The sequence below is a fragment of the Heterocephalus glaber genome, unplaced genomic scaffold (assembly GCF_053883595.1).
Source record: "Heterocephalus glaber isolate CG9 unplaced genomic scaffold, H.glaber_assembly_v1.0 deba00001503, whole genome shotgun sequence".
NCBI lineage: Eukaryota > Metazoa > Chordata > Mammalia > Rodentia > Bathyergidae > Heterocephalus > Heterocephalus glaber.
In genome coordinates this window covers 1,542,664-1,558,980 of record NW_028258323.1, presented here as the reverse complement: position 1 = coordinate 1,558,980, position 16,317 = coordinate 1,542,664, and the positions used below count along the sequence as shown (strand labels likewise).

Genomic DNA, 16,317 nt, shown 5'->3' with positions numbered 1-16,317 from the left:
AGAATTTAATAAAAAAACATACAAAATGATTTGTATTTTATCTACACTTAAGATCTTTACAAAGTAATAAAAATGTTAGGATTTAAAACTTGTAATTCATTTTAAAATGGATTTATTCTTTGGAGTCATGTGAGAAATGAAGGTATGTGTAATTTGAAAAATATATTCTGGGTTTCACCAATAAGAATGTGTTGTTCTGAGGTATTAAAGCAGAAATTCCTGTATAGATAAGTTTGACTTGACTGATGTGTTGTCGTGTAAAGTAGGAGGCTGGCTCATCTTCTCTGCTGTGCCCATAGCCCTGGATGCTAAGGGAACATGGGAGCCATCTGCCAGCCACATGTGCAGCAGCCAGCTGCACTCTCAACAGGAGTAGCTACGTTAGAAGTCTCCCAGAAGCACATTTGTAGGGTGAGACTTCTTCCTTGAGTCTGGGTACGTTCTCAGGATGCCAAATCTCTAAGTACAGTTTCCAGTGTGGGAGGCCTTTGAACCTCCCCCATCACGGCTGAAGAGAATAAAGCAGATTGTTCCACAAGCCTAGGCAAATGCTCTATTGTGTTATTCCCCGAAGTGAATTGACCTTGCACTCTTGAAGAATTCCTTCCCAAGACTGTCTTGCCCTATAGGAAATACACCCTTATTCAGGGTTCTGAGGTCTAACTACAAGCTAAAGACTATTTGACTGTTTTATCTCTGAAGATGGTGATGGAAGGGTGAAAGGATGGCTTGCCATGGCTCCCTACCTGTGCAGATTAGAGACTTCTCCACACTGCCCAGTGGGGAGTGGGAGAACAACGGGTGGCTCAGTATTCTTCATCCATAGGCAAATAAATGCTTTACACAACTGTTCTTATGCTCTTTCTGCAGTTGACTTGCACTCTTTTTTCAATCTCCCATCTTATGCAATGGAAAAGAGACTCTGGCTCTATTGCTTTGGGGAGGAATAGTACTAACAGCTTTAGGCCTTCTTTCTTATATTTGTTTTTCAAAGCAACAATGTCTAATGGCTTTCAGTGACTAGGAGACTGCTCATCTCAATGCTACACATACCATAAATGCCTAGGCTTTCAAGTACCTATTAAATAATAATAAAAGTTACTCTAATCTTAAAATGGGCTTCACTACCATGGACATAGAAGACCAGCAATGAGTAGCAGACTGCAGATGTAGCTCAATGGCAGAGAATGTGCCTACCATGTGCAAGACCCTGGGCTTCATCCCCAGTACCGTAAATAAATAAATAGAAAAGATATTTCAGCACATAAATCTGAACATTTAAAACATTTAATTATTTGGGTACAAATAATACTACTTTTTTAGAAAATTACTTTTTTTAAACAGACACACAAAAATATAAGAATTGTCAAACAAGTTCTTTTTCAGATATTCTGATTTAATTTCTTTCCTGAAATTTTCACAATGATTTTACTTCCTGACTTCAACACACTTTTTGTACCTCCTCAATATTTTATAAATGAATGAAATATATCACAAAATGAATGTGAGAAACTGAAAGTTTCTTGTAAGGAAACTATAAACCAAGATATTACTGCGAATGAGGTCTCTTTCCTCAACTGAAAATTCAGCCTCATCTCTTTCATTTTTACAAAGATTTTCTTGTCTTTCATTTCCACTTACACATTTGCTCTCATTTTATTCATTCACACCTCCAATATTTATTAAGAGATATACACCAAAGGTAGGTTTTTAAAAAATATACTTGTAAGGAAGCAAGAAATGAATATAACAATACAACCTAGTATTTGGCCCTGTAGGAGTGATACAAAGAAGGAACTTCAAGCATTTAAATGAGAGAGAGAGAGAGAGAGAGAGAGAATGAGAATGAATTCTGGGTAGATTTTATGGAAGAAGTGGTATATGAACTTGACCTTAAATGGATAGGATTTCAATAGAATTCTAAACATAAGGAGTTGTGTGATCTAAGGAAGAAATGGGAAATGTGTCTCATATATAGGGAATGATTTGCCAGAATTTAACTTAATAGCAGGCAAAGTTGATGAATAGATTGGTGTCTGAGTTTACAAGCATTGAGGCTGAAGCTAGATTACAAATTTAAACTTTATTCCAAGGGCATTAATTCTTGAATCTGTTGAACAGATAGTTATGCAAAGAACATAGACGTTAGAAGGCAGAATCCATCAGGATCAAGTAGAGGATTTATCAGACTGCCAAACCTTATAGGGAAGAGTCATAGTGACCCAAGAATGAAACGGCAAGTGCCCACACTGGTATGATAAAAATTTAGAATAGGGGGCCGGGGATTTAGCTCAGTGGTTTCGTTGCCTGCTGCGCAAGCGAAAGGACCTGAGTTCAGTCCCTGGTCCAAAAAAAAGAAAAAAATTTAGAATAGGGAAAATTGAGTGATTTGACAAGGATTGAAAGGAAAAAAGAGCCTAGTCTGTTTTCTGAGATGAAGGACCATGTTTCTTTGTTTTTCTAAAACACAGTACCTTGATTGGTGAAGAGTAGTATTTTATGCTGAAAAATACCCTTCTTCGTTATGTATTCTTCCACTTTCATATTGTCCACTTTCCAGTAATTATGCCTTGCCCAGACACTAATCACTCTCCCTTCTTTTCTCATTTTTCATCTTTAGCCAGCACAGCTAGTTTTCCCTGAAAAAAGCAGACCTCAATAACACCAAAGCAATTTTTTTATTCACTGTAAATCAACAATGAAGAGTTGACTGTGAATAATAGGGAGGATGTTTTGGTGAACTGCTCTCAGTAAAAAATGAAAAGAGCTTTTGAAACCAAGAGTTCAAATATGCGTAGAGCACATGAGAGTCTAGACTATTAGGGCAAGATAGAATGATCATTAGCAATGCTACCACCACTACTAACTAGCACTATTTTATCTGTAAAAACTCAAGATGCACAGAAACTGATAGAGACACCTAGGCAATTGTGGGCTTGTACAGCATGTGAGCACAACTTCAGGTGCTTTGCTCTATTTCTGACATGGGCTCAGTAGCCGAAAAGAGGCTGCATTTCTCCAACAGCTCATTAGTATATTCTATATGTCCTAGGACTGCACAGGAAAGAATGTGCTAACTGTAGAAAAATGATTTTAAGGGGCTGGGGATTTAGTTCAGTGGTTCTGCTGCCTGCCTCGCAAGCACAAGGTTCAAAAAAAAAAAAGAGGAAGAAAAATGATTTTCAGGATCTTTATTGTGAACTGAGATTAATTTTCCAAGAGTCCCATCCCAAAGTCAGCAAGGATTATTGCACAGACCCCTCCTGTTCTGCAATACTAAATCTGTAGCTTGCCACACCGGTTAAGAAAGGGAATGCCAGCTCTTTCCGCTTCACTCAGTCTCGCCCTTGGGGAGCCTCCGACCCTCCTGCTTGCCGACCTTCCTCCGCTCCCTGAGACCTGCTAGGAAAACCCTGCTATCGAGAGGGATGTTCCTAAAACCGCGAAACGGGGAAAAGGACCGCGACCAAGTTTTTCCGGCCAGGATGTCACTTCCGGACATAGACTCCCTTCCCCGGAAGTGGGGCCTGATATAAACACCAGAGCCAGGCACCGAAGCCCGGAAGTCTGGCGAAGAAGTTGAGTAGAGAAGGGGAAGAAATTACTTGGGGCAGAAGTTGTAAGACTTGGAGGAGAGAACTCAGGACTTTTCCTATTATCCTATTGTGTCCAGGGGAGAAATCCTGAACCATGACTCAGCAGCCACTTCGAGGGGTCACCAGCCTGCGTTTCAACCAAGACCAAAGCTGCTTTTACTGTGCCACGGAGACAGGTGTGCGCATCTACAATGTGGACCCACTGATGGAGAAGGGGCATCTGGACCATAAGCAGGTGGGCAGCCTGGGCTTGGTAGAGATGCTGCACCGCTCCAACCTGCTGGCCCTGGTGGGCGGTGGTAGCAGTCCCAAGTTCTCCGAGATCTCAGTGCTGATCTGGGATGATGCCCGGGAAGGCAAGGACTCCAAGGACAAGCTGGTGCTGGAATTCACTTTCACCAAACCAGTGCTGGCTGTGTGCATGTGTCACGACAAGATCGTGATCGTGCTGAGGAACCGCATCTTTGTGTACTCCTTCCCCAACAATCCCCGAAAGCTGTTTGAGTTTGACACTCGGGACAACCCCGGGGGGCTCTGTGATCTCTGTCCCAGCCTGGAGAAGCAACTGCTTGTGTTTCCAGAACACAAGTGTGGAAGTCTGCAACTTGTGGACCTGGGGAGCACAAAGCCTGGCACCTCATCTGCTCCATTCATTATCAGTGCACATCAGAGTGATGTAGCCTGTGTGTCCCTAAACCAGCCAGGCACCGTAGTGGCCTCGGCTTCCCAGAAGGGAACCCTCATTCGCCTTTTTGACACCCAGTCCAAGGAGAAGCTAGTAGAGCTGCGCCGAGGCACTGACCCTGCCACTCTATACTGCATTAACTTCAGCCATGACTCTTCCTTCCTCTGCGCTTCCAGTGATAAGGGCACTGTGCATATCTTCGCTCTCAAGGATACCCGCCTCAACCGCCGCTCTGTTCTGGCTCGCGTGGGCAAGGTGGGGCCTTTGATTGGACAGTACGTGGACTCTCAGTGGAGCCTGGCAAGCTTCACTGTGCCTGCTGAGTCAGCTTGCATCTGCGCCTTCGGTCGCACTGCTTCCAAGAACGTCAACTCTGTAATTGCCATCTGCGTAGATGGAACCTTCCACAAATATGTCTTCACTCCCGATGGGAACTGCAACAGAGAGGCTTTCGACGTGTACCTTGACATCTGTGATGATGATGACTTTTAAGGACCCCGGGAGCTGTGCTAGGAACCTACAGTAAGAGATTGCAGAGTTGAGCCTTGGGTGTGGGGAAGTGATGTGGAAGCCACCAGCCAGCAAGCACTAAAGAGGCTTGTGTCCACTTTCCACTCAGCAATTTGTCTAAACCAACAGCTCACTTCCCTCAAGCACTTTTTGATGACTGTATGCTGGAAGAGCTAGGCCACGGATCCTGGGAGGTAGATCCCTGGGACCCCTATCCTGGAGAAGATAACCAGGGACTCAGAGGAAGTATCGTAACCCTACCTTGAGATTTAAAAACGCTTAACAGGAGAGATGATTTCTGATGTGATGAATATGAATAAAATGCCCCACTGGCAAAAAAAGAAAGAAAGAAAGAAAGGGAATAACAGTGTATTATCTTGAAACTACCTCAGCTTCGCTGTTGGAGAGATAAGGGTGATGGATGGTGCTTAGCCCTGAATGATAAAATTGACCTAGTTTTAAGCTTTACAGATCGAACCAGCAGGTTTATCAACTACTCCCTAAAATAAATATTTATGAGTGTATAACAAGCAAATGTAACTGATCTCATCCAAAACTGTGAACAATTCCATTATAAGTTGTAATAGTCAAAGAAGATTAAGTCTTTCTTTTGTAAACACTCTTTTGGGGAAAACAGAACTTATTTCTACCATAGCCTGGCAAGTAAGGTTAAGTTTCGTGACAAGGAGCATAAGGTGGGTGTCTAATACCCATACTTATTTTAGAAGTATTTCTATTAATTATTTTAATTCTAGGAATTTTATTATATTATAAAATATTTACTTACATGTAAAAGACCACCATACTCCTGTTGTTTCCCAGCAGTTCCAGTCTCCTAATGAATTAGTGGGTAGGCAGAGTAAACAGCACCTATATAGTAGTGGAAAGCTTCCCAGTTTTCTAATTGGTTTGGTTTCCAAGTGTAGGAGAATCAGGAGAGGAAAGAAATATTCTATCTATTTTATTTCAAGAGGAATATGAGTATGCCACTTGCTTCTGGTTTTGTGATGCAGTCTTAATGTTTACCATCTTGTGTTTAAAGATTATTGTGTAACATGTCAAAACTTGATGGGTACACACTGGTGGACTTTGGAAAATATTTAAAATTTCCACCAGTTAAGGTTTGTTAACAACATATCTCAATCTTTCTTTGACCCTGAAACTTTGAATAAATTATTCATTTATATTTAAAAGCCTTGTCATTTTCCTTAAAGTGTACATATGTGTTTATATACAAAGACTTGACATTCACCATGGTTTAATTTAACAGAATTTTAAACAAAATGCTTTTGGCTGAAATCATGTGATTTGTAATAGCCTAAATTAAAAATACACTGTTTTTTGTAAGGGAGGTATGAAGAATGAAACTTAAAATATTTGAATAGTGTAGTTTCAAAAATGAAATGGTATGTGTTTACCTTTCTTCCCTTTCTCTTTTCCTTAAGGTGTTCTTTGCATTGTATTTTAGACAAACTTCTAAAAGTAGAGAAGAGGAAAGGGGGGCAGTCATTTGCTGGTATAATGATTGGAAGCTACTTCGGAGAGCATCATAAGAAAACTAAGTTTTCTTCCAGTCATGACAAATCAATCTGTCTGTCTGTCTGTCTGTCTATCTATCTATCTATCTATCTATCTATCTATCTATCTATCGTCTGTCAATAGCGATTGAACCCAGGCCCTCATATCCAAAGCATATACTCTATCACTTTGTTACACCCTTAACGCTTCAAACATTTTTTAAATCTTGTGATTTTTGGTAATTTATTCGGAAATATAGCATCTCTCTTTTAGAAAGAATTGTTAGTCATGTAACAAAGCCGTTGGATTTTGTTAAAGTAAACCTTTTGGGGGAGCTACTTCAATAAAAACAAAGAAATTATTTAAAAAACGTCTTGAGGCTCAGGGTGCTGGCCAGTGATACAATGCATGTTTAGCATTCGTGGGACCTGGCTTCCATTGCCAGTACTGCTTCTGTAGCAGACACTTGCCACTGAACTCTTAATAGAAAAAAGGATTTGCAGGTTTACTTTGTTAGTCAATGTGAGGCATAATGCAAAAGGAGATAAATGAGTTGTAACAGGTCTTCAGTTCACACCGAGTACAAGCCTGAACAAGCCAATGTGAGTCACTTTATGAAGTTGTATCATAATAGTATTACCATAAAGATTTCTAGGTGAATGGCCTTAAAATGTCCCTACAAATGGTCTGAGGCTTTGTACTACACATTTCCTGAACATTTTGTGCATAATTGTAAACAATTCATATCCTAATTTCCTCAGGATACCAAGTTGTATATTTAATTGCAACAGGTAAAAATCACATCAAAAGTCTGTTTTGTAACAAATAGAGAGCAATACTAGTAAATCTCCAAAGAGGAAGCAGAATTTTTTCAGAATGAAAAAGTAATTCAACTTATGTTGCTACGTGATAAACATTTTCTGTTGAGAGTGTTAGAGCACTGATACTGATAGGAAAGAGAAATGAAGAGGCCAATAGGATGTTTATCTGTGAGTAGTTTTGCAGCTCACACTGTGCCTTTGATTTATTTTGCATAGTTGGGCAAATCTCATCCTAATCTCTTTTTGTCCCCATTTCCTCAGTTATAAAGAGAGGAAAATAATACTAACTTGTCTCAGAAGGGTGTGGTGAGAATTAATTCAGGCCCATAAGTGGTTTTGAAGGCCAAAGATGAAAGGCACCATACTAAGTATAAGCACAGAAGTTGATAGGATATAAGGAGTTGTTTATTGGTGGAAAAATTCTGAAACATCAAACAAGGAGTACTTTCCTGGCTTTATGTGACTTATATTTATGAATTGGTTTGTAAATGTGTTTTATTTGGTGTTCTTTATTTAATTTTTCAACCTTCACTAATAGAAGAACCGAATAAATAATAATCTGAAAATCAGAATTATGGGCAGGTTGCCTGGAGTGTTGCTCAGTGGTAAGCACTTACCCAGCACCCAGGAGACTCTAGACTCAATCCCCAGTACTGAAAAAAAAATTATGGCAAGTTAGAATTTTAAATATATACTTTATTTACTTTTTGTCTCGGTATGTATCAATAAATAATCAGGTACTTCTTTCAAAATAATGAAAGAATAAAACATTTGATTTGTTGCAACAAATCATTTACCATCACGGACCAATGATGCAGCTTAGAATAAAGATGTCATTAAATTCTGCATAAGTTAGGGCATTGAACTAAGGGAAGTATGTTTCTCTAAAGTGCCTGAATTTAGAAGCCAACAGGAGTGTGAAAGCAATTTCACTTTCAGTAATACAACTCCTATTGCACCCTCCCATCCTCTCCCCATGATATATTGAGTTTCTTGTATGCCAGCTGACTAAAGTGAAAATTAAAAGATATTCTCATTAATCAGTCAACTCTATGTTCTATAATAAGAAAAAATATTAGTTGGCCACTTTCAGCTGAAACTACACAGAACTTTAGTTTCATTAACTGCAGCAGCTAAGGATAAATAAATGAGTAACTTTCCCCTCTGAAACATCATTGCATTTATCAGTAGTCTGTGAATAATGACAACTAGGGCCAACAAGATTCTTTTTTTTTTTTTTGTACCGGGGATCGAACTTGGGTCCTTGCGCTTGCGCAGCAGGTGGCGAAACCACTGAGCTAAATTCCCGGCCCTAAGGCCAACAGGATTCTTAAAATATTATTTACTAATGAGTTGATGACTTTTTAACAAAGTCCTAGATGATATAAATTAGGAATGAGACTTGTGTTCCCAGAGTTCTTTTTTTTTTTTTTAGTTAAAAAAAAATGCACTAGTTTTTAGTGACAGTCAACAGACTTTTTTATGTCAGTTCATGGGAACAATTCATTACTGATGTTTATTTTGCACTGGGTTGGGCTGTAAAACTAGTCTACAATAACATAGCTTGGAAGGTTGTTATTTTAGAATTATATCCTATAGTGGTTGTGGTCAAGGAAAAGGCAGACTGGAAAACAAGAAGTAATACATTTTTAAACTATTTACTATTGTCAATAAAAAAAAAAAAGATTTGGTTTCACTCCAGTTAGAATGTCATTAATGGTCCACTTCATATTTCTTTCATTAAAAACTCATTTTCCTTGTATCCCAAGTTTTGAATGTCAACATTAACTGTCAAGGTTGATAGCCAGGCAATTAACCAGCTTAGTTTTGGTTTGGAGAGAATGATTCACTGTTTTCTTGTGTCTGATGAGTAAGAAGAGTACTGCATTTAAAATGGCTCTGCCCCAAGGGGCGAATCTGCCTAGCCTGGGCAGAAAAATAAAAGCCAGAAATGTTATAGCAGAGTTCATGCTGGGCTTGAAAATGTAAAGACAAACCTGATTTTCTTGCCAGCATTATAAAAGTGCTTCTTATTTTCTACACTGTTAAATTTAAAAATTTAAAGATACTGAGACTCCAGGAGATATTTTTCAAGTAATCTTTTGGTTTATTATTATTTTTTTCAATCTCAGACTTTAAAGTGCTCTGTGAATAAAAAACCATATTTTTGCTTGCGTGTCATTCTTTGCAATCACATATCTGTTTCTATGAAACAAAAATATTTCTCTTTTCTCTAATGTCTGTTTTATGTAGTATTTCTTTTAGTGGACAGAAATAAGCCATTTACATCCCCAATGACTGAATCAGCAATTGCTTTGCAGGTTTCTCTGTCTCAGGACTGGAAGTATTTTTGTATTTATATTTGCTAAATATCACATAAGGATAAAAGTAAGCATTTTATTCTTTTCAGTGCACATGTGTTCTATTTTATTATATCAGATAATAGGTAAATAAGGTTTATTAGAATCTCACCGGAAATTTTGTAAAATGAGACTAAAACATTTCCTTTCACACAGTTCAACAACAGTGTCCAGAATGTTTTCCTTGGAGAGGAGCAAGGATGAATAAAAGCTCTCTTTTTCTCTCCAGAGGGAACTTACAATTTACTACAGTACCTAATGTCGTTAACTCAGATTTCCTCTAATTTCACTAATCTATGGATATACAGCGTGTCACATTAAATATTAAATATATATAATTTCCTGTCATTTGCAACAATATGGATAGAACTGGAGGTCGTGCTAAGTGAAATAAGCCAGGCACAGAAACACAAGTGCTGCATGATCGCACTTACGTGTGGAACATAAAATGGTTCATTTCCATAGCAGCTGGGGGTAGAATGGTGTTCAGCAGAGGCTGGGGAGAGTGGGCAGGAAAAAGGGAGAGGATGAGTGAGGGGACCTGAGCTACAGTTAGAGAGGAATAAGAAGCTCCAGGTGCTGTTGCACAGGATGGTGACTACAGATAACTCCACTATAGAGTTCAAAAAGCCAGAAAAAAGGATTTTAAATGATTTCACCATTAAGAAATGATAATTATCTGAGGAGCTAGGTTGGTATGTTTACATTGATTTGAACAGTACAGAATATATGCATGTACTGAAACAGCACAAGATAGCCCATAAATACGTACAATTTCTATGTTTTTATGTACCACTTAAAATAAGTTTAAATAAAAAATAACAACAATTGGCTCACCAGCCTTTGTGATTTATTTCAGCAGTGGCTAAGAAGTAGGCCTGAATGTCTTCCTAGACAATCTGGTGTGTTTTACCAGGAAAAGGGGGTCTTCCAAGAGGGTTCATTTAAATCGGTAAGTAAACAGGCTTTGATTTTAATGTCTTATCTCTAAAATATAAAACAATATGCTGGGATGGGGAGTGGTATTTCTAGTACTAATAACATAGAAAACTGAGTGGTTTTCAATGGCATACGGTTAGTCATATTCATGATTTTTTAACTTAGAAAAAGCTTTTGGAATAGGTTGGAGCTTTTCTTACATATTTTACTGTTTAATGTCTTAACATGAGCCTTCTAATTTGCAAACATGGAAATGATTGTGGGCTGCAGGGGGAAGAAACCATTTACCTATTTAATTTTGAAGTTTTAAAAGACAGTCCACTTTTTAGCATGTGTGTTGTGTCCAGCATGTGATTGTCTTTAATAAATGTGATTTTTCTCCCCCCACCAAAAAAATAAAAACAAGAATGACAAAAAATCTTTCATTGCTCTCTCTCATCCCTTTGCATGAATTATTTCTGGTCCTTCATTTCCCACTTAAATGTTTCTGAGCCAGCACAGGAAGTCAGTTTGATAAAATGACCAGATAAAGTGAATGGACATTAAAATGCTATGCCTCAACCTACTGGAATCCACATTTTAAACAGAATATAATTTTAGCCACTGGAATAATCTCTTGGGATCTTGAAATTAAAATTCTTTTTTTGGCTGGACAAGTAGCTCAGTGGTAGATCACTTGCCTAGGCTCTGGATTCAATCCTCAAAATTATAAAACAAACAACAAACAACAAACACCTTGATTTTATTAATGGCTTTCTGCTATTATAAAGGGTGATGTGGTTAGTAGTCCATTCATATCTAGTCAATTGTCACAGGATGAAATTTTTATGATCCTGAGGAATGCAAAGACAATTTATGGGTGTACTTCACCCTTAACTTAGCTAATAGTTTCAGAATTCTCCCTTACTCAACTTCATACATTTTTAATATGGAACAAAATTTAAACTTGTTTTCTTCCTGTGTGATAGTTCATTACATGTATTTCAATAACCAAATTGAAAATAGTGAAGGAATAAATGACTCAAAGGTTAAAACGTATGTTCCATAAACTATGTGAAACATATAAAACACCAAGATTAAGTTGCTCAGGAATTGATTTCATGCTAAAGTGTTAAATGAATTTTGACTTGGCATAAGAAATTAAATTACTAAACCAATGAGCATTTACTCTGCCATATTCAAGACATTCTGCTTAGGCACCCAGGTTACAAAAATGCAGCATCTATGCTCTGTACCCCTAAGGAATTCAGTCTAGTGAAAGAACCAGACACAAGAACAACTGGATACATAGAAACACGTGCAGCGGGAGACCCTAGGATAGCCTGGGATGGACTGACAGAAGAATGAACTTTGGGGAGTCTTGAAGACAGAATGAGGATTTTCTATACACAGAAGAGGAAGAAAGGGCATTTCAGGCAATGAGAACAAAATGTGCAAAGACACAGAGTTTTGAAAAGATATGTGAGAAGTTCATTGTGGGCTGGAGCTTAGTTCTGTGGTGGGAAGTGGAAGGAAATGAAATTGGAACAGTATATTGGGGTTACATCATGAAGGCACTGTACCCAGACAAAAGAGCATGACTTTATGGGGCAGTTAGTGGGAAATGAAGGGGAATCATTAAAAAAGGAAAGGCATAATCATATTTGTTTGGTAAGAAAATAATTATGATAGGAATGCGAGAAGATGGATTGTGGGAGACATTGATGGGAAGGAGAACAAATAGAACAATGCGGTATTAGTATAGGATATAAATCATAAGAGCTCAAGTTGAATTGGTGGCTAGAAATGGAGAAGGGTGGTCAGATTTTGGATATATATATCTGAAGTAAAACTGAAAGGATTTGGTTAAAAAGAGAGGGACCCAAGGGTGAGTTCCTTGTCTGGGGAGATTGAGGATGATGATTGTTTTAATGGTGATGGGAAACAGGAATATTTGGGGAGATAATGATCATTTCAGTCTTTTCAAAAAGTGCATGAGGTTGAAGCGCCTGTGGGATAGGCAAGTCCACAAATATCTGGAAAAGTTGGTCTGCAACTTGAAGATAGACAAGTTAGAATTGGAGATACAGTCTTGGGAACTGCAAGTATACAAATAGCCTCTAGCAAATGAATGAAATCATATACCTAAAAATGTAGAAGGAACAGGCAACCAACGGTGAAACCCTGTAAGATACAGCACTTAAGAAGTGTCAGCCATTCATTTCAACTATCTCCTCTCAAAAATATAAAAATTTCAGCCTCCTTTGCATTATGACAGTTTAGATATTTCCCCTGAAGTCTTTTTTTGAAGAATTTATCATATTTATTCCATGTTTTGAATATTATAACATTGTTTTCCTAAATCTAATGAAGGCTGAGCAATTTTTTGAAGGCTGATTTATGGTTTGCAAAATTATTTTGAATAAATTCTTGGATGCACACTATAACAACATATAACTAATGGACAGTTATCTCACTTAAAGGTTTATTCATGTATTTTACATTTTATCTCCTAAATGACTCCTTTGATGTTTAATGAGAGCGGTTTCTCCCTTGAAGGCCTTGCCACAGTCTCTACATTCACAGGCCTTCTCTCCTGTGGGAGTTCTGAGTTGTACAATGAGAGTTGATTTTACACTGAAAGATTTTCTACATTTAATACTTTTAAAAAGTCTCTCCCCTGTATGAATCTTTTAATGTTTAATGAGTTGTGCCTTCTGGATAAAGGTTTTCCCACATTCACTGCATTCATAGGGGTTTTTAATTGTGTGTGTGTGAAGGTTGAGTTTTGGCTGAAGGCTTTTGCAAATTCACAGCTTTCATAAGGGTTCTCTCCAATGTGACTTCTTTGATGCACAAGGCATGCTTTCTGAATAAATATCTTTCCACATTCATAGAGTTTCTCTCCAGCTTGAATTCTCTACCTTTTATTAAAAGGTTCTTTATGGTGGAGAGTTTTTCCTTGTTGATGGGTTTCAAAGAATTTCTCTGCAGGTTTAGCTTTATCAAGATTAGAGTGGAGGCGCAATTTTCTTTTTTCTTTTGGTTCCCGGGGATCGAACTCGGATCCTTGCGCTTGTGCAGCAGGCGGCGAAACCACTGAGCTAAATCTCCAGCCCTAAGGCATAATTTTCAATACAACTTACACCCATTATCTTTCTTACATAGCTTTTGTTTTAACTAAGAAAGTTTAAATTATGTTGAGTACCTTCTCCATGAATGATATTTAGGGAGTCTTTGTCTTATATAGACAAAGTCTGTGCTCAGATACATGATTTTTCTGCATGTTCTGCATTCATAGCCCCTTTCATCCTTCGGTATTTCCTTGTCTCTGAATACAGCTTGTCACGGGGGTTGTCTTGGCTTTCCTTGTAGTTATCTATCCACCCATCAACTTGCCAGGCTTCTAATAACAGCACTTCAAAATACATAAGGCAAAAACGGTACATCTGAACAGCTCCTCATCTGGGTTCCTCTGTCTGCCCCCCCAGGCCTCTTCTCTTCATCCCAAACTGAAGATCGCATCTGGTTGGCTAACTAGATACCCCATGGACACCAGGTGGCTGTAGTTCTTAAGCATGACACCCCTGTAGAGGTTCTTCTGAGCAGAGTCCAGCTGCTGCCACTCGTCCAGGGTGAAGTCCACAAACACATCCCTGAAGCTCAGTGATTCCTGGGACATGGCCATCCTGCCCTGGTGGATGGAGGTTTCTGCGTCAAGGCCCCAAAGATCAGCTGCAGTGGAAAAACAGCCTCTCCCCTGAAGTCTTACTACTACCTTCTTTCCTGCATTCTCTCCTCTTTTTCTTAAGAATTTCTAATTTGAGGAATGGTCACAAGAGAAGAAACAATTGAAGAAAATTGAGGGATACTTGAAGACTTAAAGGAAAATCAGGATGCGATGACATTGCAGCAGAGAAGCCACATGAATATTATATTCCTTTTGCAAACCCTGACCAAATCATGGAACTAGACACTGCCCCCCTCACAGAACTGGGTAGAATGGGTGACTTGGGTGTCTCTGTCCAACCAAACATAGAATTATGTGATTACTTCACCTCCCTTCAGTTCTCCAGCATACTTGGAAATGTGCATGTAGCTTTCATTCCCTCTTGGGAACAGAAAGTCCTTGACATTAGTGCCAGTTACTCTTCTCTTTTGGGCAGATAGGGTGAGGATACAGGGATGGAGTGAGGAGCCTGGGGGCCATAGGGACAGAGTGCTCTGCAACAGTGAGCAAATCACATTTGCTGTGTGCTTTTAATAATCCAGCTGCTGCTCATGGCTCAACCAAAACTAAGTTTCAATAATTTTGGACCACTAGTGGCTTCTGTCAGCTTTGAGAATTCCTTGACCCTTCTTCTCAGCAGAGAGTGAGAAACAGCTAAAACATTTAGGTGATATTTTATCTTCTGTCTTGGTGCTCAGACTCTAAACGTTCATCAGGAGGCAGGACAGTGACGATCCATACTCTTCCCATCTGCCCTTGCCTACCATCCTTGGATATTCACCATCAGGTCCAGGGATGTTCTCTCACCAACCCAAACTCAGTCCTTAGGATTTCTTATCCTTTCTCTTTCAGAAAGCCACGACTGTCAGCATCCTGTTCTCATTGGCCACAGCTCTCAAGTTAGTTTGCCATAGTTTTGAGGATACTGGCCAAAGGCACGAGACTTATGTGTCAGAGAAAAAGCACCAAGTTACTCACAGACATAAGGTAGCATACACCATGTTCAAGCCAGTCACATTCCCTCAAGCCTCATAGTGGGGCTGCCATGGTTAAGTGTGCACCCTTAGTGGGTCTGTAACATGCTGAGCGACTTCAAGCACAGGAACCCCCCCCTCCAATTATAAGGGGGTTACAAGTAAGCCTCCAGCCTTTGCCCTGGAGGGAACTCATAGTAGGGAGCAAGCAAACTGATCTCTACTCTAAAGGGAGGTACGCTCTTCTTGCAAGGCTGTTCTCTGTACAAATATCTATGAAAAGATAACTCTGGGGGGAAGAATTCCTTTGCTCAGCTTGCATGCACAAATGCAAGAGGCCCGCGGGAAATTGTTGCCCAACAGTAGGTTCTGAGTGGTCTTTTCTGTCTTTCTCAGCACCCCCTCACCTTTTATGTTTCTTATTTTTCCCCTTGTTCCTTTTTAGACATAATTTAACACTTTAAGTTATGTTTAAGGGATTGGAGTCTTTTAATGACAAAATTCAGATGAAATAAATATCTACCTGTCTATCTTAAACTTATGAAAATAAAAATTGGGTCCAAATTGTCATGGCATAAAGATTGCAAAGGAATATTTAGGTGAAGAAAAACATGCTTTACCAATTTTAATGACAATTCAAAATCAGAAATGATCTTTTAAACAAAATTTGACTAACTAGTTATGAAGACAGCTTTGTGACAATTATGAATCACGTAAACTCAATTCTGAAAATCACAACCAAATTTCTTATATCTAGTTTTGTCCACTAGGTAATTCATAGGCCAATAAAATTAAGAAATTGAAATCACTGTCTTCAGCATATTTCATTAAATAGTAGAAAACACACAATTTAGGAAATAATATTTAACGATGGGGCTGGAGATGTAGCTCAGTGACAGAGCATGTGCTCTGTACATAGGAGGACCTGGGTTCAATCCTTAGTACCACAAAAAAAACACAAAGCAAAATAATGAAATGGCTTAACTTGAGGAATCAACCCATATACATATGCAATTTATTTAACAACCCATTATTTTTACTGTAAATATTAGAAGAACGAGGTAAACTATCCAAAAGGCCACAAATTTGGATAATTGTCATGCACTACATGAATTGTTACTGAGTTCACTAAGTTCTTCTCTATTTTTTTCTGGTACGGGGGATCAAACTCAGGACCTTGAGCTTGAGAGACAGGCTCGGTGCCA

General features: G+C 38.7%; 2 pseudogenes; one reads left to right on the top strand and one right to left on the bottom strand.

Annotated features, from left to right (window-relative positions):
- Positions 1 to 3,545: 3,545 nt before the first annotated feature.
- LOC101714868 (WD repeat domain phosphoinositide-interacting protein 4 pseudogene) lies at positions 3,546 to 5,945 on the top strand (annotated as a pseudogene).
- Positions 5,946 to 13,540: 7,595 nt separating this feature from the next.
- On the bottom strand, positions 13,541 to 14,176 carry LOC101703257 (KRAB domain-containing protein 4-like; annotated as a pseudogene).
- Positions 14,177 to 16,317: the final 2,141 nt, after the last annotated feature.